General features: G+C 37.9%; 1 protein-coding gene and 1 pseudogene across 5 annotated transcripts in view; one reads left to right on the top strand and one right to left on the bottom strand.

Moving 5' to 3' along the window:
* The window catches only part of SLC25A26 (solute carrier family 25 member 26), a 218695-nt gene that overhangs the window by 22356 nt on the left and 168402 nt on the right, over positions 1–27937 (top strand). The window lies entirely within an intron of this gene.
* LOC119506956 lies at positions 19964–20691 on the bottom strand (annotated as a pseudogene).

Raw genomic sequence — 27937 nt, forward strand, 5'->3', positions numbered from 1 at the left:
AAAATTCTTAAGGGCAAGCCTCAAGATCAAGGGCTTGGCTTATTAAATTGGGAGTCCCTGGTACTTGAGAGAATATCAGAAATTCCCCAGATGAGAAGTGTTATAGTTCCACATTTTTTTCTCCAGTCCCTCAAGGGGACTTTGCAGATACTTTTTGATTTCTACCCAAAATAATCAGGAATAGATCAGGGTATTAACCTGTATAGAGTAACAAGATCTCATTCCCTATTCTAGGTTCCATGTAATTAGGTTGTTTAAATATATCAACCAGAGAGATTATATTAGATAGTGTGTTACAGAAAATTTAAATCTTGGACAAATAAACATCTCTTCCTTTGGCCTCACATAGAAGTTTTAAACACAGTTTTAAACACAGAAAATACCATACTTTAACCTGTATTCTGATTTATGTTATTCCTAACTAGATCTGTTTCATTCATACATTTAATTGAGGTCTGATCTCTTTTTCATTTTCTTTAACAGTTGCTGAATGGAGTAATGCTCACTTCCAGAGTTGTAGAATTCTAACTCTGAGTCTCAGGCATCACACAGGTACCTAAAGTTCCAGGGAACTACTAGGTTAAACACAAAGAGCACAGCATCTCAGAATTTAGAAATAACAGCTAAAACTCAGGAATAAATGTGATTGCTGTTAGAGCTTACAGTCTAGGAACATTTACGGTGAGCCTTATTGAACATTCTATACTCTTTAATCATCAATTGCCCAATACCCTGCCCACTTTCTATCTCCTGTTAACCTGTGCTCTCAAATTCAATTCTCAGAGTTTGCTTATTATAGTTAATTTATATTAGTGAGACCATACAATAATTGTCCTTTGGCTTCTGGCTTATTTCACTCAACATAGTGTCCTCAAGGTTCATTCACCTAGTTCCATACCTCATGACTTCATTCCTTTCTGCAGCTGCACAATATTCTGTTGTATGTATACACCACGTTCATCCATTGATGTACTCTTAGGCCACCTCCATCTACTGACAATTGTGAATAAACACCAATGTGCCAAGGTCTATTCCTGTCCCTGCTTTAATTTCTTCCAAGTATATACCTAATACGGGGTTGGAGGATCATATGGCAACCCTATACTTCGCCTCCTGTGGAACCATCACACTGCCCTCTAAGGGGCTGCACCATTCTCTTTCCTTCCTCACAGTGAATAGGTGTCTCTCTCTCTGCATATCTTCTCCACACTTGTATATTTCTGTTTATTTTTTAAACAGTTTTGTTCATTCACCATAAAATCCATCCTAAGTGTACAATCAGTGGCTCTTGGTGTCATCACATAGCTATGCATTCACCACCACAATCTATGTGTGAACATTTCTATTTCTTCTGCAAAGAAAGAAGAGAAAGAAAGAAAAAAAGAGAGAGACATACATACAACAACAACAACAACAAAAATCCCATACCCTTCCCTTAATCCCCTTCTTGTTGACCCTTAGCTTTGGAATATTGCCTTTTTTACACTTAATGAGAGAATATTACAATGTTAATGTTGACTATAGACTCCTGTTTGGATTTACTGTATTTTTTCCATATACCATTCCATTTTTAACATCTTGCAATGGTCACATTCATTTTTTCTCCCTCATGTAAAAACTTTCTTATATTTGCACATTTAATCAGCATTATTGTCTATTCTAGGTCTCCCTAAGTTATATAATCCCAGTTTATATCCTCTGTCTTTCCCTCTGTGTCATACATGCCCCTAGCCTTCCTCTTTCAACCATACTCACACTCAGTTTTGTTCATTATACTTAAAATATTGTGCTACCATCTCACAGTGTTGTGCTATCCATTTCTGAATCTTTACAATCAATTTTGTTAAACATTCTATACACCTTCAGCATCAAAGGCCCAATATCTGCCCTGTTTTTATCTCCTGATAACCTGTGTTGTCAACATTAACTCTGAGTTTGCTTATTATAGTTAGTTCATATTAGTGAGACCATACAGTATTTTTCCTTTTGTTTCTGACTTATATCTCTCAGCATAATGTCCTCAAGGTTCATCCACATTGCTGAATGTGTCATGACTTTATTCCGTCTTACAGCTGCATAATATTCCATTGTGTGTCTATACCACAGTTTTTTTTTTAATCCACTTGTCAGTTGATGGACATTTGGGCTGTTTCCATCTATTGGCAATCACGAATAATACCGTTATAAACATCGGCGTGAAAATGTCTGTTCGTGTCCCTGCTTTCGTTTCTTCTGAGTGTATATCTCGTGATGGGATTGCCGGACATATGGCAGTTCTATACTTAGCTTCTTGAGGAACTGCCAAACTGCGTTTCAGAATGGCAGCACTATTCTACATTCTCACCAACAGTGAATAAATGTACCTATTTCTCCACGTCCTCTCCAGCACTTAGATTTCTGTTTTTTTGATAATAGCCATTCTAGTAGATATAAGATGATACCTCATGGTTTTGATGTGCATTTCCTTCATAGCTAATGAAGTTGAGCATCTTTTCATATGCTTTTGAGCAATTTGTATTTCCGCTTTGGAAAAGTGTTTATCCATGTCTTTTGCCCATTTTTCAACTGAGTTGTTTGTCTTTTTGTTCTTGAGTTGTAGCATCTATTTGTATATTCTGGATATTAAACGCTTTTCTGATGCATGGTTTCTAAATATTGTCTCATTGAATAGGCTGCCTTTTTACTTTCCTAACAAAGCCCTTTGACATAGAAAAGTATTCAATTTTGAGGAGATTCCATTTATCTATTTCTTTTTTTGTTGCTCATGCTTTGGGGGTAGGGTCTAGGAACAGATCTTTAAGAGACTTCCCTACATTTTCTTCTAAAAATATTATGGTCTTAATGCTGATGTTTAGGGCTTTGATCCATTTCGAGTTAATTTTTCTATAAGGTGTGAGATAGGAGGCCTCTTTTATTTGTTTGGATATGGATATCCAGTTCTCCAAGTCCTGTTTGTTGAACAGGCTGTTCTGTCCCAGTTGAGTGGACTGAGATGCCTTGTCAAAAGTCAATTGTCCGTAGATGAGAGGGTCTATTTCTGAACACTCAATTAGATTCCATTGGTCAGTATATCTTTATGCCAAAACCATGCTGTTTTGACTACTGTAGCTTTGTAATATGATTTAAATTTAGAGTGAGACCTCCTAATTCATTTTTCTTTCTCAAGATATTTTTAGCTATATGGGGCACTTTACTCTTCCAAATAAATTTGATTATTGGTTTTTCTGTTTCTGCAAAGTGAGTTGTTACGAGTTTAATTGGTATTGCATTGACTCTAGAAATCGATTTGGGTAGAATTGACATTTTAACTGTCGTTGGTCTTCCTATCCATGAACACAGCATGTCCTTCCATTTATTTAGGTCATCCTTGATTTCTTTTAGCCATGTTTTGTAGTTTTCTGTGTATAGGTCTTTTATGTCCTTGATTAAATATATTCCTAAATATTTGAGTCTTTTGGTTGCTATTGTAAATGGAACTTTTTCTTGATTTCTTCCTCAGATTGCTCATTATTAGTGTATAGAGACACCACTGATTTTTGCATGTTGATCTTGCATCCTCACACTTTGCTATACTTATTAGCTCTGTTAGCTTTGCTGTAGATATTTTGGGGTTTTCTCCATATAGGATCATGTCATCTGCAAACACTGAAAGTTTTACTTTTTCCTTTCCAAATTGTATGCCTTTTATTTCTTTTTCTTGCCTGATTGCTCTAGTTAGCACTTATGCACAATGTTGAATAACAACGGTGACAGTGGGCATCCTTGTCTTGTTCCTGATTTTAGAGGGAATGCTTTTAGTCTTTCCCCATGAGTATGATGTTAGCTGTGGGCTTTTCACATATTCCTTTTATCATGTTGAGGATGTTTCCTTCTTTTCCTATACTTCGAATTGTTTTCATCAAGAGCGGATGCTGAATTTTTTCCACATGCCTTTTTTGCATCCTGGAGATGTTCTTGTGGTTTTTCCTCTTTGATTTATTAATGTGCTATACTACATCAATTTATTTTCTTGTGTTGAACCAGCCTTGCATACCTGGAATAAAACCCATTTGGTCTTGTTGTATAATTCTTTAATATGCTGCTGGATTCTGTTTGAAAGTATTTTGTTGAGGATTTTTGCATCTATATTCATGAAAGAGATTGGTCTATAATTTTCTTTCCTTGTATTATCTTTTTCTGGCTTTGGTATTAGGGTGATGTTCTAGTTTCCTAGTGCTGCCAGAATGCAAAATGCCAGAAATGGATTGGCTTTTATAAAGGGGGTTTATTTGGTTGCACAATTACAGTCTTAAGGCCATAAAGTATCCAAGGTAATGCATCAACAATCGGGTACCTTCACTGGAGGATAGCCAGTGGCGTCTGGAAAACCTTTGTCGGCTGGGAAGGCACGTGGCTGGCATCTGCTTCAAAGTTCTGGTTTCAAAATGGTCTTCTCCCAGGACGTTCCTCTCTAGGCTGCAGTTCCTCAAAAATGTCACTCTTAGTTGCACTTGGGATATCTGTCTTCTCTCAGCTTCTCCAGAGCAAGAGTCTGCTTTCAACGGCCGTCTTCAAACTGTCTCTCATCTGTAGCTCCTGTGCTTTCTTCAAAGTGTCCCTCTTGGCTGTAGCTCCTCTTCAAAAGGTACTTCTCAGCTGCACTGAGTTCCCTCTGCCTGTCAGCTCATTTATATGGCTCCACTGATCAAGGCCCACCCTGAATGGGCGGGGCCATGCCTCCATGGAAATATCTCATCAGAGTTATCACCTACAGTTGGGTGGGACACAGTTCCATGCAAACAACTTAATCCATACATTCCAACTTAATCCCCATTAATATATCAGCCCCATAAGATTGCATCAAAGAATATGTCTTTTTCTGGGGGACATAATACATTCAAACCAGCACAGGTGATGATGGCTTCATAGAATGAGTTAAGTAGGTTTCCCTCCTCTTCGATTTTTTTTGAAGAGTTTGAGGAGGATTAGTACTAATTGTTTCTTGAATGGTTGATAGAGTTCACATGTGAAGCCATCTGGTTCTGGACTTTTCTTTTTTCGGGGAGGTTTTTGATGACAGATTTAATCTCTTCACTTTTGATTGGTTTGTTGAGGCCTCTAGTTTTTTCTTGAGTCACTGTTGGTTGTTCATGCTTTTCAAGAAAGTTCATTTTTTTTTTAAGTTGTCTAGTTAGTTAGCATATTGTTTGGTTGTCATCCTATCCTCTCATTATCTCCTTTATTTCTGCAGATCAGTAGTTATATCCCCCTTCCCGTTTCTTATTTTATTTGCATCCTCTTTTTTTTTTTTGTCAGCCTAGCTAAGGGTCCATTGACTTACTGATTTTCTCAAAGAACCAACTTCTAGTTTTATTGAGTGTCTCTATTGTTTTCATGTTCTCATTTTCATTTATTTCTGCTTTAATCTTTGTAATTTCTTTCCTTCTGTTTTCTTTTGGGTTAGTTCGTTGTTTTTGTTTGTTTGTTTGTTTTTTTCTGTTTCCCTCAGATGAGCAGTTAAGTCATCCATTTTTTCTTTTTTTTCTTTTTGTATGTAGGTATTTAGGGCAATAAATTTCCCTCTCAGCACTGCCTTCACTACATCCCATAGGTTTTGATATGTTGTGTAAAGCTTACTTTTGTCATTGGTTCAAAAATGGTTTCACAGAGCCCAAGTTAACTCTGAACGCTTAAAAAAAAAAATAAGCTTCACAATTTACTGAAATTATGCAAGTGATGGAACTTCCAATATAATAGTTTTTTTTGATAACTAAATATTTTTATTTAACGTACATATTTCAATCTCCCATGTATCTGCATAAAATTAAATTTTTTTCTAATGAATAATTGTTCAGAATTGCATGTTGGTTCCGCTGATCCTCTTTTTATTGTCTGTTTACAATCTAAGCCTCACACTGTCCTTTCATAATCAAAGTTGTTAACACCAAGAAGAAGAGAAGAAAACAGCTGCTGGTCCCTTTCCTTACAGCAGCATAGGGATTGTGTGTACATAAGATATGTTGGGCAGGTTCATTTTCTATGACAACATTTGGTTTATTAAATATATATAATGAAAAAGGTGCCATTATAGAAGAAACTTGAATATATTCAGTGGGCCAGGATGCTTAACCTGGCTGTGTCAGTAACCAGGTGCATTATCTGCCTTACAATGGCAAAGTGCAAGAATTTACAATTTGAGTGTGGGAAGGCACCTCAGATACATCAGTCCAACCCCTGCCCTTCCATTTTGCAGATGAGGAAAGGGGTTTGGGGAACATAGGTGAAAGGCAGGACTGGGACAAAAAAATACAGGCTCTCAGAACTAGGCTCCTTGTTACACTACGTTCATTTATCCCTGTAGACCGTCAAACTGTATTTAAATAAAGATGTACTCCATGAGCCAAATTTTTTTCAGTCTCAGGTGCCAGAAAAAATGAATTTTTACACTGAAGTTTCTTCAAAACTTTTTTAATCTAAGTTTTAATTAAGATGGGGAAAATTTTGGTCTGTCATTCCACTAAAGTTTAAGGCATTTATTTCAATTTGAGTTTGGGGATTAATATGTGAGTAGGATGGGCTTCAAGAATTAATTATCTTTCATGCCATTTCTCTCTTCACCTGTAACTTACATAATTACCTGTTCTCAAATTTAATATTTAGGTCAATGACTTTATTTTTTTTAAATCAAATTTTATTGAGATATATTCACATACCATACAGTCATCCAAAGTGTACAATCAGTTGTTCACGGTACCATCATATAGTTGCGCATTCATCACCCCAATCTATTTTTTGAACATTTTCCTTGTACCAGAAAAAGTGAAAATAAGGATAAAAAAAAAAAGTAAAAATGACCTCCCAAATCATCGCCCCCACCCTAGTTTTCATTTAGATTTTTGTCCCCATTTTTCTACTCATCCATCCATACACTGGATAAAGGGAGTGTGATCTGTAAGGCTTTCACAATCACACTGTCACCCCTTGTAAGCTACATTGCTATACAATTGTTTTCAAGAGTCAAGGCTTTTGGGTTGCAGTTTGATAGTTTCGGGTATTTACTTCTAGCTATTCCAATGCATTGAAACCTAAAAGGGGTTATCCATATAGTGCGTAAGAATGCCCACCAGACTGACCTCTCGACTCCATTTGGAATCTTTCAGCCATGTAACTTTATTTTGTTTCATTTCGCATCCCCCTTTTGGTCAAGAAGATGTTCTCAATCCCATGATGTCGGGTCCAGATTCATCCCCAGGAGTCAAATCCTGCATTGCCGGGGAGATGTACACCCCTCAGTGTCGGATCCCATGTAGGGGGAAGGGCAGTGAGTTCACCGGTTAAGTTGGCTTAGCTAGAAAGAGAGGGCCACATCTGAGCAACAAAGAGATGCTCAGGAGGAGACTCTTAGGCACAATTATAAGCAGGTTTAGCCTCTCCTTTGCAGTAACTAGCTTCATAAGGGCAGGTTCTGTGATGGAGGGCTTGGCCCATTAAACTGCCAGCCCTCAATGTTTGTGAGAACATCAGCAACAATCCAGGTGAGGAAGCCCATCACCTCTGCATATCCCCTCAGTTCCTGAGGGGGGCCCTGTATGTATATTTTTATTCTCTGTCCAAATTACTTTGGATGTGTCTCTATTTCACACTATCCTATGCAAACCTACCTATTTCGCACTATCCTATGCAAACCTACCTGGTCTCACTTCCTATTAAAAGTTCCACGCAGTTACAGTATTTGGATGAACTGTATGAGTTAAACTGTTTAGGAAAAATAGATCTTGCACCAACTAAACATCTCTTCCTTTGGTCTCACATGGAATTTGAAGTTTTAAAACGCATTCAGCCGTGTCCTTTACCCTTTGGCCTAATTTGCCCTAGTCCTAACCACATCTGCTTCATTCATATCTCTAGTTGAAGTCTGGACTCTTTTTCATCCTTTTTAACAGTTGCTATATGTGCTAATACTGACATTCATATCTGCCGAGTTCTAGCTCTGAGTTTCACGTGTCACACAGATATCCAAAGTTCCAGGAATCAATCAGGTTATACGCAAAGGGATCAGCATCTCAGAATCTGGAAATAGCCATTACAATTCAGAAGTAGATATGACTGCCGTAAGAGCTTACAATCTAGGGACCATTACAATAAGCATTCCCTTGATAAGCTGTGCTTTGTGGTTCAGTTATGAGTTTAACATTGTAGTTAGTCCATATTGGTGAGGCATTATAGTGTTTGCCTTTGTTTTAGGCGTAGTTCACTCAAAATGCTGTCTACAGGTTCCATTTACCTCGTTGCACGTCTCACAGCTTCACTCCTCGCATATGCTCAATATTGTATTCTATGCACATACACCAGTTCACTATTCTGTTCCTCAGTCAGTGTACCCTTAGGCCACCTCCCCATTGCAAATCATGCATACTCTCTCCATAAGCACCAGTGTGCAAATGTGCATTCATGTCCCTGCTCTCAGATCCTCCAAGTAAATGCCCCTAATGAGGTTGTAGGACTTTCAGGCACCCACATGCTTAGCTTCATGTTGAACCACCCCACTGTCCTCCAGAAAGACTATACCATTCTGCTTCCTAATCAACAGTAAATATATACATCTCTCTCTCCATGTTTTCACCAGGACTTTTATCCCTGTTTATATTTTTCCATACAATTTTGTAGAGCTATATTCACATACCATATAATTATCCACAGCATACATCAGTTGTTCATGGTGTCATTATACAGTTGTGCTTTTATCACCACAGTCAGCACTTGAAAATATTGATTACTATGAAAAAAAATATTTTAATAAAAAAAATATAATAAAAAGAAAAATAAAATATCATACAATACAGTATAATAGTAGGGTCAGACGACAACATGACTACCAGGAATCCCATATCCCTCCCTTATATCCCCCTCTCAGACACATTTACCTTTGGTATATTGCCTTTGTTACATTGAATGGAAGAATATTACAATGTTGCTGTTGACCGTAGACTCCATTTTGCTTTGATTATGTTTTTCCCCAACACCATCCCCTTTCCCACACTCTGTATGGTTGACATTCATTTGTTCTCCCACATGCAAGAACAGTTTTATATTTGTACATTTAGTCACAATCATTGACCTCTCCAATTTTTGCTAAGTTAAACAGTCCCAGTCTTTATCTTTTTATCTTTTATCTTTACCTCTGGTGTTATTCATACCCCTAGCTCACCTCTTTCAGCTTTACTCACGGACATCTTTGTTCAGTGTAGTTACAATATTGTGCTACCATCACACAGTATTATGCTATCTATTTCTGGATCTATACAATCAATCCTGCTGAACATTTTGTAGTCCTTCAGCATCAAAAGCCCGATCTCTACCCTCTTTCTATTTCCGGGTAGCCTGTGTTAATCAGCTTTTTTTTTTTTTATTTAATAAATTTTATTTTGAAATAAATTCAATCTTACAGAAGCAGTTGCGAAAACAGTACAAACCCCATACATAGAACTCCATCATACCCCGACCCCCCTCCCCTGATACCCCGATCTACCACCTTTAACATCCTGTCACACCACCAATTCTTTCTTTCCCTCCCTATCTATCATCCATCATTTATTGCTCTGTCCTCTGAACATATGAGAGCAAGCTGCACATATCTTTGAAGAAACAATATAATTCACATATACCTTTCCCATGGACAAAAACATTCTTTTATGCAATCCCATTAAGCGCAGCTAAGAAGTTCAAGAAATTCAACATTGATATGAAGCTTACATTCTATATTTCCATTTTTTTTTCCTTGTGTCCCATGTGTGTCCCTTTGAGCCTCCTCTCCTCCATCCTCAGATCCCAGCCAGCATCATCCTTTGCATTTAATTGTCATCTATTTAGACTTTTTTTTTTCTTTCAGTTGTGGAAACATATATATGGCCTAAATCTTCCCATTCCACCCCCTCCCTAGCATTCCATTAGTGAGATTAATCACATTTAGAATGTTGCAATGCTATCACCTTCCCACCATCCATTTCTAGAAGTTTCCCTTCACCCCAAACAGAAACCCTACTCTTATTTCTTAACTCCCCATTGCCCCTTCCCGCCTTCTCGGAACCCCTACTCTACTTTTTCATCTCTGTGGTCATATTCTCTGATACTTTCTTTGTGTTTACCGTGGGGCTTAAATTTAACATCTTAAATCTATAAGAATCTTGTTTTTCTTTGATACCAACTTAACTTCAATATGACACATAAACTATGTTCCTATTCTCCATCATTCCCCCACCTTTATGTAGCTCTTGTCAAAAATTGCATGTTTTACATTGAGTCCAAAACCACTGATTTATCATTACAGTTCATGTATTTTAGATCCTGTAGGAAGTAAATAGTGGCGTTATAAGTCAAAAATACAGTAGTATTGGTATTTGTATTTACCATGTGATCTTTACTGGAAATCTTTATTTCTTCATGTAGTTTCAGTCAGTTGTTTAGTGTCCCTTGCTTTCAGCCTGCTCAACTCCTTTTAGCATTTCTTACAGGACTGATTACTGGTGATGAAATCCCTCAGCTTTTGATTATCTGTGAATGTTTTCATCTCCCCCTCATTTTTATCCTCCAGGTGTTTGTGAATTCTCCAAGTCTCTATTTGTATTCCATTGTGGTCAGAGAATGTGCTTTGAACAAATTCATTTTTTTTTTTTTTTAATTTTATTGAGGCTTGTTTTTATTTCCCAGCATACAGTCCATTCTGGAGAAAGATCCTTGATCACTAGAGAAGAACGTGTGTCCCGGTGACCTGAGATGTAATATTCTATATATGTCTGTTAAAATTCCCTATATCTCTCTCTGCTTTCTTTGTTTCTCTGTCGGTAGGGCTCCCTTTAGTATCTGAAGTAGGGCAGGTCTTTTATTGGCAAAATCTCTCAGCATTTGTTCTGTGAAAAATTTTAAGCTCTCCCTCAAATTTGAAGGAGAGCTTTGCTAGATAAAGTATTCTTGGTTGGAAATTTTTCTCTCTCAGAATTTTAAATATGTCATGCCACTGCCTTCTCGCCTCCATGGTGGCCGCTGAGTAGTCACTACTTAGTCTTATGTTGTTTCCTTTGTATGTGGTGAATTGCTTTTCTCTTGCTGCTTTCAGAACTTGCTCCTTCTCTTCAGTATTTGACAGTCTGATCAGAATATGTCTGGGAGTGGGTTTATTTGGATTTATTCTATTTGGAGTTCTCTGGGCAATTTATGCTTTGTGTATTTATATAGTGTAGAAGGTTTGGGAAGTTTTCCCCAACAATTTCTTTGAATACTCTTTCTAGACCTTTACCCTTCTCTTCCCCTTCTGGGACACCAATAAGTCTTAAGTTTGGACGTTTTATTTTATCTATCGTATCCCTGAGCTCCATTGCAATTTTTTCAATTTTTTCCCCATTCTTTCTTTTGTTCTTTCATTTTCTGTTCTGTGGTCCTCAAGGAGGCTGAGCTGTTCAGCTTCTTCTAATCTTGTATTATGAGTATCCAGAGCCTTTTTAATTTGGCCTGCAGTTTCTTTAATTTCCATAAGATCTTCTATTTTTTTATTTACTCTTGCAATATCTTCTTTATGCTATTTTAGGGTCTTCTTTATGTTTTTTGTATCCTGTGCCATGCTCTTCTTCATGTCCTTTATATCCTGTGCCTTGCTCTTGTTGCTTGTCTGCAGTTCTTTGATTAATTGTGCCAAGTACTGTGTGTCTTCTGATCTTTTGATTTGGGTGTTTGGGTTTGGGTTCTCCATATCGTCTGGTTTTATCATATACTTCAAGATTTTCTGTTGTTTTTGGCCTCTTGGCATTTGCTTTACTTGATCTTTAATTTCTCAGAATTGCAGCTTGGTAGCGTACACTTTAACTAACCAGCAGATGGCATCCATGAGTCACCTGTTCCCCTCAAGTCAGTTCTCCCCAACTTTGTGGTGTGTGGGGATCTGATTCTTGTGGGGTCCAATTGGTGCACTTAATTTGGGTGTGTTGTTGGTGCTGTCTGCCCTGAGTGAGGGGTGTGTGTCTGAGTGGTTAGGGAGGAAGGCAGCTTTAATAATCAAACCTCCCAGGTGTTCCTGGAGATTTAAGGCTGTTCTCTGCCACTGACCCAAAAGTCCTTGATATTACGTAGGTTCCCTGGGATTTCCGAGTGATTCCCCCTTCCCTGCTGTGCTCTTCCAGGACCTCTGCTGAGGGATGGAGGGCCGTGCCATGTCACAAGTGCACGCCAGCCTCCAGGGAAGCCCTGGGACGCCGGGCCGTTCAGGGGCGTTCCCAGCCCACTTCAAAGATGGTTGAAGGGGATGTGTTAACTTCCCCCTTTCTGCACAGCTCCACTCTCCCAGCTCCAGGTCAGTCAGCCGTGAGTGTATTAAAGGCCACTGTTCACGGCAGATATTGTGGCATGTGCGTAGTGCTGCGGGAAAGACTCCCTGTCACACTGGGTTTCTTGGCGCGGCTCTGTGCTGGGGGTTCAGCCCCGGGCAGGAATGTCCCCCACCTGCCAGGGAGATGGCTGCAAGTCATGCGTTTTTTCCTCCTTTTGGCTCCCCTTTGCTCCCCTGAGCCTAAGACGATCAGCAGTGGGTGTGGGAGTGCGTACCCTCCACGCCAGACACCTAGGCGTTAGTCCAGCCTGCTCCTGTTGTATCTGTAGCTGCTCCCGGGCTTTTTTTTTTTTTTTTTTTTTTTTTAAAGAACTAGTCCATCTCCAAGTGCCAACCCACTGTTTCCCCACACCGCAGCATGGCTGAGGGACTGTCAGCTGACTCACTCGCTCGTTTCAGAATGCAGACTCCTGGTTTCACCAAATGCACAGTCCCTGTAGATTTAGCAGACCTTGTCTGGCTGGTGCTACTCTGGAAGTGGTGTTCTGGGTCACTTTCTGGTTTTTATCTAGTATTTTACGCAGAGGTGTTTTTTCGCCCTGTCTCACCTAGCCGCCATCTTAGGTTCTCATTAATCAGCTTTTAACTCTCAAAGTTTGCTCATTAATATTAGATCATATTAGTGAGACCATACAGTATTTGTCCCTTTGTTTCTGGCTAACTTCACTCAACATAATGTCCTCAAGGTTTATCCATGTTGTTACATGTTCCATGTCTTTGTTCTTTCTTACAACTGTGTAATATTCCATCATGTGTATGTGCCACAGTTTGTTTATCCACTTGTCTGCTGATGGACATTTGGGCTGTTTCCGTCTTTTGGCTGTTGCGAATAATGCTGCGATAAACATTGGTTAATAGATGTCAATTTGTGTCTTAACTTTCAGTTCCTCTGAGTATATATGTAGTAATGGAATAGCTGAATCATATGGCAAATCTATACTTAGCTTCCTGAGGAACCTCCATACTGTCTTCCAGAGTGGTTGCACCATTCTGCATTCCCACCAACAGTGAATAAGTGTGCCTCTTTCTCCGCAACCTCTCCAGCACTTGTGATTTTCTGTTTTTTGGATAATGGCCATTCTGGTAGGTGTGAGATGATATCTCATTGTGGTTTTGATTTGCATTTCCCTAATAGCCAGTGAAGTTGAGCATTTTTTTTCATAAGTTTTTGAGCCATTTGTATTTCCTCTTCAGGAAAGTGTTCATGTCTTTTGCCCATTTGTAAATTGGGTTGTCATTCTGTTGTTGAGTTGTAGGATCCCTTTATATATTAGGGATATTAAACCTTTATCTGATATGTGGTTTCCAAATATTGTCTCCCATTGTGTAGGCTGCCTTTTTATGTTTCTGACCAAGTCCTTTGATGTACAAAAGTTAATTTTGAGGAGATCCCATTTGTCTGTTTGTTCTTTGGTTGCTTGCACTTTCGGTGTAAGATCTAGGAAACCACCTCCTATCACAAGATCTTTAAGAAATTTCCCTACGTTTTCTTCTAAGTGTCTTATGGTCTTAGCACTAATGTTTAGGTCTTTGATCCATTTTTAGTTAATTTTTGTTTAAGGTGTGAGATATGGGTCCTCTTTCATTCTTTGGGAAATGGATATCCAGTTCTCCAAACACCATTTATTGAAGAGGCTGCTCTGTCCCAGTTGCTTTGGCTTGACTGCCTAAAGATCAGTTGTCCATAGATGGGGGAGTCTATTTCTGAACACTCAATTCGATTCCATTGGTCGGCATATATCTATCCTTATGCCAGTACCATGCTGTTTTGAGCACTGTAGCTTTCTAATATGCTTCAAAATCAGGTAGCGTGACACCTCTCACTTCGTTCCTCTTTCTCAAGATATTTTTGGCTATTTGGGGCCCCTTGCCCTTCTAAATAAATTTGGGTATTGGTTTTTCTATTTCTGTAGAGTAAGTTGCTAGAATTTTAATGTGTATTGTATTGAATCTATAAATCAGTTTAGGTAGAACTGGCATCTTAATTATATTTAGTCTTTCAATCCATGAACACGGTATGATCTTCCATTTTTTTTGGTCCTGTTCGATTTCTTTTAGCAGTTTCTTATAGTTTTCTTTGTATTGGTCTTTTGTGGCCGTTGAGTTTATTCCTAAATACTTGATTCTTTTGGTTACTATTGTAAATGGAATTTTTTTCTTGGTTTCTTCCTCTTGTTGCACGTTACTTGTGTATAAGAATACTACAGATTTTTGCGTGTTGATCTTGTAGCCTGCCAGTTTGCTGTATTCATTGATTAGTTCTAATAACTTTGCTGTAGATTTTTCTGGATTTTCTACATACATAATCATGTCATCTGCAAAGAATAAAAATATTGCTTCTTCTCTCCAATTTGGATGCCTTTTATTTCTTTTTCTTGCCTAATTGCTCTAGGTAGAACTTCCAGTGCAGTGTTGAGTAACAGTGGTGACAGTGGGCATCCCTGTCTTGTTCCTGATCTTAGAGGGAAAACTTTCAGTCTCTCCCCATTGAGTACAGTGTTAGCTGTGGGTTTTTTCATATAATTGCCTTTATCATATTGAGAAATTTCCCTTCTATTCCTATCCTTTGAAGTGTTTTCATCAAGAAAGAATGTTGAATTTTGTCAAATGCCTTTTCTGCATTGATTGAGATGATCATGTGTTTCTTCTTCTTTGACTTATTGATGTGGTGTATTGCATTAATTCATTTTCTTGTGTTGAACCAGCCTTGCATACCTGGAATAAACCCCACCTGGTCCTGGTCGTGGTGTATAATTCTTTTAATGTGCTGCTGGATTTAATTTGTGAGTATTTTGTTGAGGATTTTTGCACCTATATTCATTAAAGAGATTGGTCTATAATTTTCTTTTTTTTGTAGTATCTTTGTCTGATTTTGGTATTAGGGTGATGTTGGCTTTATAGAATGAGTTGGGTAGCTTTCCCTCCTCTTCAGTTTTTTTGAAGAGTTTGAACAAGATTGGTACTAATTCTTGAATGCTTGTTAGAATTCACATGTGAAGCCAACTGGTCCTGGGCTTTTCTTTTTTTGGGAGCTTTTTTATGACTGAATCAATCTCTTTACTTGTGATTGGTTTGTTGAGGTCATCTATTTCTTCTTGAGTCAATGTTGGTTCTTTATACTTTTCTACGAAGTTGTCCTTTTCGTCTAAGGTGTCTAGTTTATTAGCATATAGTTCCTCGTAGTATCTTCTCATTATCTCTTTTATTTCAGCAGGGTCAGTAGTTATGTTTCTTTTCCTGATTCTGATTGCATTTATTTGCATCTGGTCTTTTTTTTTTTTTTTTTTTTGTTAACCTAGCTAGGGGTCCATCAATTTTGTTGATTTTCTCAACCAACTTCTGGTTTTGTTGACTCTCTCTATTGTTTTCCTGTTCTCAATTTCATTTATTTCTGCTCTAATCTTTGTTATTTCTTTCCTTCTGTTTGCTTTGGGGTTAGTTTGCTGTTCTTTCTCTAGTTCCTCCAGGTGAATAAGTAATTCCTCAATTTTTGCTCCCTCTTCTCTTTTAAGGTAGGCATTTAGGTTAATAAATTTCCCCCTTAGCACTGCCTTTGCTGCATCCCATGAGTTTTGATATGTTGTGTTTTCATTGTCATTTGCCTTGAGGTCTTTACTAATTTCTCTTGTAATTTTTTCTTTTACCCACTGGGTTTCAACAGTGTGTTGTTTAGCCTTCATATATTTGTGAATTTTACAATATTCTGTCTGTTATTTATTTCCAACTTCATTGCATTATGGTCTGCAAAAGTGTTTTGTATAATATGAATATTTTTAAATTTGTTCAGACTTGTTTTGTGACCCAACATGTGGTCTATCCTAGAGAATGTTCTCTGAGCACTTAAGAAAAATGTGAATCCTGCCATTGAGGGATGTAGTGTTCTATAAATATCTGTCAAGTCTAGTTCATTTATTGTATAATTCAACATCTCTGTTTCCTTATTGATCCTCTGCCTAAATGTTCTTTCCATTGATGAGAGCAGTGTATTGAAGTCTCCAGCTATTATTGTAGAGGTATCTACTCCTTTCAGTGTTCTCAATATTTGCCTCATGAATTTTGGGGCACTCTGGCTTGCTGTATAAATATTTATGATTGTTATGTTTTCTTGATGAATTGACCCTTTTATTAATATATAGTGTCCTTCTTTGTCTCTTTTAATTGTTTTACTTTGCAAGTCTACTTTGTCTGATATTAATATAGCTACTCCCACTTTTTTCTGGTTGCTGTTTGCATGAGATATCTTTTTTCAGCCTTTCACTTTCAACCTATTTTTGTCCTCATGTCTAAAGTGAGTTTCTTGTAGATGGCATATAGATGGGTCCTGTTTTTTAATCCTTTCTGCCAGTCTGTGTCTTTTTATTGGTGAGTTTAATCCATTAAAATTTAGTGTTATTACTGTAAGGGCAGTACTTTCTTCTACCTTTTTGTCTTTTGAATTTTATATGTCATGTCTTATTTTTTCCTCTCTCTCCTTTTACCCTTCCTGATAATCATTTCTACACTCTTCTCCAAACTTCTCTCTCTTGTCTTTTCTTTACGGCCTGTAGCACTTCCCTTTAGTGTTTCTCGTAGCTCTAGTCTCTTATTCACAATCTCTCTCAGTATCTGTTTGTCTGAAAATATTTTAATCTCTCCCTCATTTTTGAGGGACAGTTTTGCTGGATATAGAGTTCTTGGTTGACAGTTCTTCTCTTTCAGTATCTTAAATATATCATACCACTGTCTTCTCACCTCCATGGTTTCTGTGGAGAAATCTGTACATAGTCTTATCAAGTTTCCCTTGTATGTAGTGGATTGCTTTTCTCTTGCTGTTTTCAGAATTCTCTCTTTGTCTTTGACATTGGACAATCTGATCAGTAAGTTTCTTGGAGTAGGTCTATTGGGATCCCTTCTGTTTAGGGTACGCTGTACATCTTGAATCTGCAATTTTCTTTCTTTCGTAAGAGTTGGGAAATTTTCAGTGAATATTTCTTCTATTATTCTTTCTGCCCCCTTTCCTCTCTCTTCTCCCTTTGGGCCCTCTGACACATATATTCATGCACTTCGTGTTGTCCCTCGGCTCCCTAAGACCTTGCTTATATTTTCCATTCTTTTCACCATCTGTTCTTTTGTGTATATCAGTTCAAATGTCTTGTCTTCCAATTTGCTGATCCTTTCTTCTGCCTGTTCAAATCTACTGTTTTATCCCTCTCTTGTTTTTCTCATCTCCTCCATTATGCCCTTCATTCTCGTAAGTTCTACCATTTGTTTTTTTCAAGTTTATGACTTCTTCTTTATGGTCATCCAGTGTCTTTCTTATATCCTTCATGTCTTTTGCTATATCTTCCCTCAGTTCATTAACTTGATTTTTGAGTTGATTTAAGAGATTTGTTTGATCTTCCTTCAGTTCATTGAATTGATTTAGCATTGGTTGCCTGAACTCCTGTATCTCAGTTGAACTATTAGTTTATTCCTTTGGCTAGACTCTATTTTCATGTTTCCTATTATGGCTCATTATCTTAAGCTGTCTAGGCATCTGACTTTCTTGATTAGTTTATTCTGGAACTTGTTTTCACTCTTGTACCTTGGGTTTTCTTGTTGGTTGGCTTTGTTCTCTGACCTTTGGTGTTCAGTTCAGCTTATTCTAGGCCTCTAACTTAGGTTCTATTTAATTGGAGTTTTCACCTCTTTTTTCTGTTTCTTACCCTGCCTCTATGTAGCCTTTCTGTGTGATGGTCTCCTCAGATATGGTCAACCCCAGTCAGGTTTTCCCAGTCCAGAGAGGCCCAGGTCTCAGGAGGAGGGTATGGAGTTTCCTTGACAATGAGACCCTCCTGTGAGGCCTTTGGGTTCTGTGCTTTCCCTATCCTGTCCAGTAGGTGGCGTTTGCCAGCCTGCAACTCCCCTACCAGTGTGAAGAGGTATGGAGCCTTTAGTTCTCCTGGTGACCCTGACCCTGTCAGGGTGTGGCTGGCTGAACTTGGTTTCTGAATTCCAGGCCCTGGAGTCTGAGTCTCCCAAAGGGGGGCTGCCACTGGAGCTGGATCATGCCCCCCTTCTCTTGGTGAAATTATGGCCTTTAGCAGATTGTGTCCCCCACTAGACTTATTGCTTTATCTCTCAGTACCATGTTTGCTCTGCTCTTGCCTGGGCCCAGTTGCAGGTCTTTGGGGCTTTCTGTGATGGGCTACTTAGAATAGTTATTTTTTAAACAAGAGAAAAAGATTTAAAAAAAAGGGGGGGGAGGAGGGGAGAGGAAAGAAAAAAGAAAAAGAAAGGCCCAGTGTAGACTATTTAAAGAAAAGCACTTTAATTCAGTCCTTGCAGTTCTGTTAGGCTATTGAAATGCAAAAAGACAAGGAGTTGGAGAACAATTGAGGTGCAGAAAAACCGACTTCAGAGAAGGGCCCTTGCCCCCTGAGTTTGCATATGTGCCTGATTCTGTTTGAGCCCAGCCCTTCTCTATATTATGTTCACCTTGAACTCCAAAAGTGTCTGTTTCTTTTTTTGTTTGTTTGTTTTATTTTGTTTTCTGTTTTTGCTAGCCCTATCTCCTCTCTGCCAGGCTGATTGCTCCCACATTCTCTAGTATCTGGTCTCAGTTTATCTGTGGTGGGAGTTTTTGTTCAGCAGTCTGAGTTTGTTAATCAGTTCTGCAACTGCAGTTTTCCCTCCTGGTTTCCAGCACCGATGGCCCCTTTTCCCTTGGGAAACCAGCTGCAAAACAGTCTGTTGTGCCTGGCAGGGAGGGGCACGGGCCTCCTAGCCGTGAGAATTTACAGATTTCACTGATCTCAACTGCTCCATGCACTGGAGAGTGTTGTATGACATGTCCAAGTGCAGGTTCCCCTAAGGCATCCTGTCCACATGGTTCCCTGCTATCTATTAGCTGCCCTAGAAGAGTAACTAAAACACACACCTCACCACGCCTCCATTTTGCCCTGCTCTCCTCTTGTAATAGTTTTTAATGCAAAGACTGTTTGTCTGATAGTAATAAAGCCCCCCCTGCTCTCTTTTGATTACTGTTTTTCTACCCTTTCACTTTCATCCTATTTGTATCTATGGATCTAAGATGTGTCTCTTCATTTTATTTTTTAAAAGATAATACCAGATATAGTAATAGACCAGAGTGAAATAGTGTAGTTTTAACATCCCAATCAGAAAGAAATTGTTTTCCAGTAAAAGGTGGTATAAATTATATGGAGAAATAATACTAAAAAACATTCAGAAGTAGCCCTTGTTAAAAGCAGTTAAGGACGGCTAGCAGGGGCGAGTGATATGCTAGACTCCAAGGAGTTTTATGAGCTTCAAAATTAAAAACAATTTTAGGATAAAAGGAATGATTAATAACACAATAAAGGGTATCAGTACTGAATTTTATAATGGAATGATTCACATGATCTTCCAGCTGAAAACAATAGAGTTATTTACTTTCCTGAAAAATGATTTTGCCTTTCACTGTAAAATTCAGATCTGTTATTTATAAGGTTGCCTGGATTATCTGAACTAGTGGGCTTCCTGGGAAGTATAGATTCCGGTAAACCCAGGTGAACTGTTTTTATTGAGCAATAACCCACTGGCAATGAGGTAGGGTAGAGGCACACCTAGAGATGCCTGTTGATAGGTTGGTTAGTCTTTGATGGCTTTGTTCCAGAGAAACGGCTGATCATTGTCCACAGTCACTACCCCAGATCCCTTCATAGGTATTAGAATTACTGACCAGTATTTGAAAACCAAGCACATGATTGGTGAGGTTCCACTTTAGGCCTGTTGGAGTAACCTGATTGCAAGGCTGTCCAACAGGTATAAGGCCACACTAGTCACCTATTCTAGTGTTTACATGCAACTTGTGCTTTCCTGGTTGCAGCAGGTAAATAAGAGATTTCTTTTGAATTATTATAATTGGCAAAGGAGGGATATCAGTTGCCTGAAAAAGGATGCTCACAGATGGCATAATCTGGTCAAAACATCCACCAAGTCCTCCCAGTGTCACAATAATACCAACATGTAGGGCTTTTTCTTCTGTCTTCTTTTGAAGCATTTGGAGGCACTTGAAAAAGTCATTGTGGTCTTGATCAGGAGTTGAAATGAGCTCACAGCCCTTATTACTGTAGTATGCTCTGACTTCAGGCCTAATAGAATCAAAATCACCATTGATGAATTCAGGCAAAAAGCTTTCCTGCTGTCTTTCAGTGATATCGGATAAGTGGTTGCCTCCTCCATCTGCAGTCTTTTAAAAGCGCTTTGTTCCAAAGATAATGAAAACAGTTGTCCAAAGGCTGGTTCAGAATCACAAGACAGTACTTCAGATTCCTAGTGGGAAGCAGGGGTTCCAATGGGGTAAAGACATGCTCCATGTTGGAATATTGGCCTACCTGGCGGGTGGAGCCACTAACAAAAGGGGCACAGGCTGCGAGAGCAAGTGTGATCGACGACTCGGTGCTTAGCTGAGGAGACTCTGGACCAATATAATAGTTTTTGAGTAGCAAACATATAAAGTAGTAGTTCTTTATGGGAACTGTAGACCTCTTTGGGAGCCTAACGAAAACCTATATACATTCACTCCAGTAAAGTGAATGTATGTTCGTTTTGCATGCATATCTGGGGATTTCCATTCTACTCCACTCATAGAATATTCTGTTTTACCCACTGCAGTTTAAAAGCAATTTATACTTAAATTTGAAAGTCTTTTAACCTAGTTATTCTAGTTTTAGATTATTTCTTGTGATTAAGTTCTGTCATTAGAACATCACTATATGTGGTTGTTTTCTAAGTGTGTGTCTCTTAAGTTGTGAAAATTCTGCCCTTATGATACACTTGTTTTGATTTTAGAGCTACATGTTGCACTGATAGGGTTTAAATATACTTTCATAAATTCAGTATTTGGCCTGTATTTTCTAGGATGGTGTGAGAAGCAGCAGCAAGTAAAGAACATGGCCACTGATTTCATTTAACATGGGGCCATGCTGCCTGAAAACTTGTTTGCCATGTTGTAAAAAGACTCTTAAATTCATAAACTTTCTGCCCTTTAGACTTACCAAAAAAATATAAAATGATATAATAAGTTGGGGTAAATGGCAGCTTTCTCTTGTTAAATGATGCAGTTTTTCATTTATAGAGAATACCACATATTCTAATGTTTCATATATCTGTAATTGATTTTTTTCAAAATTGGAGACTTTTAATGTAATAATACTCTGTGTGTGGATTATTGGGCCTAAGTAGTGGAGTAGTAGACTTTAGAGTTAAGAAACAAGTGTACATAATGTGGTCATATACAATTCTAGAATATTGTTGTCTTTATTGTGTCTTAGTTGTTCCACGATCCCTTAGGTAAGGCCTAATATCAGATGCCATTTTGTAGTCTCTGTGATGCCTAGAGAACCTTAAGAGGAGAATCGAACACCAGTATCAGTACATAGATTGATGATACATTGATGATGGTACATGAAACGTATCCTGATGTTGGCTTTTAATTGCTTTTCAATTCACTTATGGTTTAGAATGCTGAAAAGTTTGCCAAATTAATGGAATTTGTAGAAATTTTGGTTCTGATACCCAAATAATCTTTGAACTTTTCTAACTTCCTGAAGCTGTTCACTATCAGTTTTCATAAGTACTTGAGAAATGTACATATTACCCCTTCCTGTTATAGTAACTTCTTTGTTTCATAGAGCATAAACTTTGGTTTTCAGATTCATTCAAGTCTGATTGCTAATAATAGTGGAAAGAAATAGGTGAATTTAAGGGAAATAGATTTCCATAGGTAAAATAAAAAGAAATAGAAAACAAAAGCATTTATACCTATCAATGGTTAGAAGGTACTAAGACCTAAAGAAAGTAGTAAATAGTTTCGTGCAGTCATGATTCTGTAACACGTTTACTTTGATACAAGATTATATTGCAAAGAGATTCCTTAGAAACAATAATGTATTTTGTTGCTGTTGAATGTGTCCAAAACTACTTTGTTGTGCTCACTATAAGTGTTTGAAAGAAACTTAGAAACAGAAGAATATTGCCAGAATAATAACCATTCCCTGTAGCAGCAGCTTGATTAAAACTTAAAGACGAATCAATAAAACTATAATTGCAACCTTCTACCTTATGTTTGTAATTTGAGTTACAGTAAAATCGATCAAATAAGATTTAATATGTAACAGCAGCAAGATGTTTGCCATTTGTGCCATTTTTATTGGGAAGTTTGCTATACCAAATCTCTAAATCCCTGTCTCAATTATTTTATGGCTCAGTTTTCATCACACACAGAAAAAACCCTGTGAGAAGAGAATTGGTAATTAGATCAGAAGGGTTGGGCAGGTTTATTTTAATACTACAGATGCTATAACATTATAGTGGAAGTGATTTTTTTTTTTAAGGTATCACGATTTGACTTTTCCTGTGTCTTATCCTACTTTTGACCTTATTTCATATTGTTTTCTGAAATGAAAGTACATTGAAATTTTTTGCAGCCAAAAGCAGCCACTCTGAATTTAATGTTTGCGTGGGGGACATGTGTGGATCCTCACACAATAGAAGCACGGGAGATTGGCCTTTTCCAGTGTAATTCTCAGTTGGGATTGAAAAAGCTAGTAAGTAAATCAATATCATGTCTTAGAAATGTTTTTCTGTCAGACTCTGTCAGAACATCTCCTGGTGTGGCTCAAGGAGCACCTGCTTTGGAATCAATTGCCTTGATAGCTGGTTACAGACACTGCATTTTAAACAAAATTCTTAGTTGTATCTGGTGCTCATTGATCTTTGAAAACCACTGATCTAGTATTGTCAAAAATTTTGATTTAGACCCTAGTAGTAAATATTTTTACTGGATTGGCTTGAGCAGTCCCATACATGAGGATGTTTCAGTAGGTGCAGAACACTAGGAGTGCCACACACAGAGCAAAAGTGCCATTTCTTTTGCCTTTCTCAGGAGTACATATTTTTAGACCTACAGTTTTAGTCTCCTGGCTGCTAAAACAAATACCATACAAGGATTGGCTTAACAGGAATATATTGGCTCAAGGTTTCAGAGGCTAGAAGGCTTGCTTCTTCCTGGGGTTGGTATCTTCTTACTGTCTGGAAATCTTTGGGGTTCCTTGGCTTTTCTATTGCATGACAATACACATGGTTGCTGCTTCTTTTTTTCTGGGTTCCTTTGCCGTCTAGCTTCTGGCTGCTCCCTGTGGCTTCTCTCTTTGTCTGACTTCATTTTGCTTATAAAGGAGTCCAGTAATCCAGATTAATGCCCAGCCCAATTCAGTTGGGCCACTCCTTACCTGAAGTAACATCTTGAAGGGATCTTATTTACAATAGGTCCACACCCACAAGAGTGTGGACCAAAACCAAGAACATATCCAAACTGGAGTATACAGTTCAATCCACCAGACCCATTAAAAATCCTAGCTTAATAAACTGACTTTTTCTTTTTCTTTTTTTCTTTTTTTTTAAGAGTGGCAGTATACTCACACATATAGATTTGGATTTGATTTAAGTTAGACTGAGTATTGCACCCTGCTCTAATGTTTCCTTCAAGGCCTGGGCCATTGAAAAGTCTTGTAAGTGAAGTTAACTTAGGTTTTAGTTTGGCTGCTCTAATAACTAAAAAAGGTTATTGGGCCTACTTTGTGCTACAGTCCATGTGGGGGGCTTGTTTGAGGTATCAGCATATAGATTAAGCATATCGTTTTAATTCAGGATTCCCCGTGAATTGGCTACTCGGAGGATTGGATGCACAAATTGCTGTGAGGATTGTTTGTTAGCCACAAAGCCTTGTGTACATGCTCTCATTGTGTTTTCTCTAGTAGAGATTGAAATTATTCTATTAGGCTGTTAATATCAAGTTTTAAAATGTTTTATAGTGTTTTTTATGATCTTTACTAGTCTTTTCTAAAAAGAACCACTGACCAAGATAATAGAAGAAAGGTTGACAATTTTTGAAGTGTTTTATTTTGTGAATTAATAATGATACATTTTTAAATATTCAGATATTAATACCTATTAACTGTCATTTGCAGTTGTGGTGGTATTATATCTAGCCTTTGTGCAGGAGTATAATCGAGGTACAGAGACAGGGCAGAGGGATGCAGAGGGAGGAGATGAGTTCAAGAGATATTAAAGAGCTAGAATCAGCAGAAAAGTGGTTCTTTAAAAAGTCTTCCCAACGATGTGCCTTCAGTGCATTTTTCCCCGTGGATGCCTTTGTTAATATGCTGTATTCTCCACATGTGTTGTGTGCGTGTTTGAACTGTTCCAACAGCGTGTCCTTAGTTAAGCTCAGTAAGCGCACCCGCCACTTTTCCTGCTATCCCACCATCCGAGGCCAAGCTAATGTGCAAACGGTAGGGGTAGGAAGGAGAAAGAGGGCAGGAGGATTGGGAAAGGGTCAGGGACTGCCCGGACTTGGCATGACCTGTGTGTTACATAACACTGCTTGTAGCTATTCCTTTTAAGTAATAGCATGGATGCACTGACAAGATTTTTCAGGGAGGCGCTTATGGAAGGAACATCGTACCCACCTGTCCTCCATTTTCTTGAAGACTTCCTTCTCCTAGCTCATTTCAGATTGTTTTCTATTTTAGAGACTTTCTTTTCTTTCCCTAGTATTGCATGCAGCTTTAGTTCGGATGGTATTGATTCACGAGCTACGACAGTGCGATTCATTGATTATATTATTCAGTTAGAGTTCAAGAGGGAGGGAAGCGCTGTGTTGTCTTTTTTGTTCAAGAGCGGTGTCAGTTTGTGGAACACAATTACATGTAGTTGAGCTTTGTAGAAACAATGAATAGAATTTTCATGTAAGATGAAGTTGAAAAAACTTTTAGACTACAGGAGTGTTATTTGCCACTATGTTGTAAAGGGAAAAATTGAATCCTTCTCTCAAAGGTACATACTTCTGCGGTTAGGATTACGCTATTTCTATGCGAAGCTACACTGTCGGTGACAAACCCTCAGGTTTAAAAATATTGCTTTGCTAAGATTAGGGTCCTTGGTGCTGTGATGAATTACCATTGTCATAAATTTGCTTTGATTTGTTATTGTATGTTTTTCGATATTTGAACGCCTGTTGTGTCTAGCACTGTGGTAGGTGCTAAGAGACACAGAATAAAAATTTTGATTCCTGCCCTTGAGGAACATGTTATATGATAAGTTGGATACATTTATTAAATAACTGGAGAATATTTTGAGGGCCTCTTTAAGAAGGCAGTGTGGTATAGATCACAGCCTGTCAAGTTACACAGATCAGGTTTGGATTGTGATGTGTCCATGTATTTGCTATGTGCCTGTAGGCAATTTACTTACTCTCACTGAGCTGCTGTTTTCCTCATCTTGAAAAATAGTTTTGAAAATAGTTATTTTCAAGAAAAAAACTTGAAAATAGTTATTACCCCATCAGGGTTCTTGTAAGGATTAAATGATAACATTTATGAAGTGCCCAGCCTAGCATATGACACATGAAGTGTTCAGTAAATGTTGGTTCTCTTTCTGTGTCACCCTGCTGCATGTCGCGTATTTTTAGAATTTTAGAATTTTACAGTTGGGAACAGGTTATTAGTTCAGAATATGAAGAATTGGAAACTCAAAGACTTTTTGTGATTTGCTCAAAATCTCCCAGCCACTGTGAGCAATAAAAGTTCTTTGCAGAAAGAATAACAAATATTTCTCTCTGTATACTTCCAGAAGCACCTGCATCTTCTGCTTTTTATGTAATATTTTAAAAAGGGCAGAATTGGAGATGAGAAGCATATTATCTGGGTAATACTAAGAATTCAGATCACTCCAGGTTTCTTAAAATAAGCAAGTTAGGACTCTGAAATTTACTGTTGGCTACTGTGGTAGGCAGAATCAGGCATGGCAAAGGTATCCACATCCTAATCCCTGAAACCTGTGGATGTTACCTTACATGGCAAAAGGGACTTTGCAGATGTGATTAAGTTCAGGATCTTGAGAAGGGAATATTATCCTGGATTGTCTGGGATACCCAGTGTAATCACAGGGGTCCTTATATAAGAGGGAAGCAGAGGTGTCAGAGTGAGGGAGATATCTGAAGATGTTTTGTGGCTGGCTTGAAGATGGGGGAAGGGTCCGCAAACTAAAGAATGCCTGTGGCCTCTAGAAACTGGAAAAGGCAAGGGATGCACATGGATCCCTAGAGCTTCCAGAAGAAACACACCCTGGCTGACACTTTGATTTTAGCCCAGCAAGGCTGATTTCTGATTTCTAAAATTGTAAGATAATGAATGTGTGTTGTTTTAAGCCACTAAGTATGTGGTAATTTGTTATAATAGCAGTAGGAAATGAATGCAGTTACCACTACATTCTACTCAGCTTCTGATCTTATATTGATAGAAATCTACAAATCTGTCCATGGGGCTTTTGACTCCTAAGAAATTATGTCTCTCTTCTGTTACAGAAATGTAGACAGGTAAAAAGCCATTTCCTGAGAAATCATGGCTCTTTTCTGTTATAGAAATGTAGACAGGTGAAAAAGCCATTTTTGAGGCTTGCCTCTTGTGTTGCATAAAATTCTGTGAAGCAGAATTCAGAATGTCTGAATTCTTAGACATATGTCCTAAAAGTTGATATAATTATTTTCATTGGGAAAATTGTCAACTTTGTGCCTAGAGCCCCTGTTAGTAAGGAGGGGAGTCTTGTCAGGCAAGAGAAGACTAATAATTATAAAAATAAAAAATTTTATCTAATGTCTATTGGCTATTTGTATTGGTGGAAAACATCTTATTAGGAAACAAGGTTTGATGGACTTATACTCCAGTATCAGTGGACAAAATTTAAACTCTGGGGAGGGTAAGTTAGGATTCATAAATTGCTGTATTTTTGGTTTATTTTATCAATAGTGGTGGTTCCACTTGTAATCAGAAGATGGCAGACTTGACACACAAATGAACTTCAGTTGGGATTTGTTTTGGGATTTTTAGCAGTGGTATAGAACGATGTATTAGGAATATTTAATTTGGAAATCTGCTTTCTGGAAAGAATTTTGGGAATTACACAAGTAAGTAAACTGTGCATTTCAGAAATCTCCAGAGTGCCATGAGGTCTGTCTTTAAAATTTACCGCATTGAGTTTCTTCTGCAAAGTTCTAAGCAGCTTTTACTTTGTAAATGATTTAACTTTGGCCCTATTAAGCTTATAACATGTTAAGTTCTTATTGAACTTATTATAGATTTACCTGTCTAACCTGAAAAACTAGCTGATATTAAACCTTGAACCTTTATGTTCTTTAGATGTGTTATAAATTTGATGTATCTTTTGTAAAAAAAAAAAAAATAATTCTGGAGGTGATAATCAAAAGATGTGGATTTCACCCTTGGTTCCTAAGCCAAGTAGCTCCCTGATCTTAACTAACTTCTTAGAGTGATTTATATATAAAATGCTGACATAATTAGCTTCTAATATCACAGAAGTATTTATGACTTGTTGATTAAATTTCTTAGAGAAAAGTCTTAGAGCAGGTTATTTTTTGTGAATTATGTTGAAATGGATAAATGATGAAATGTTAATACAAGTTAAGCCTTGTGATTTTGAAGAGCATTTCAGGAGCATGCGTATAAAAGTAAGATTGTAAAACCCTGGCTTTGATGTATGGAG

The sequence above is a fragment of the Choloepus didactylus genome, chromosome 1 (genome assembly GCF_015220235.1).
Source record: "Choloepus didactylus isolate mChoDid1 chromosome 1, mChoDid1.pri, whole genome shotgun sequence".
In the NCBI taxonomy this organism is placed as follows: domain Eukaryota; kingdom Metazoa; phylum Chordata; class Mammalia; order Pilosa; family Megalonychidae; genus Choloepus; species Choloepus didactylus.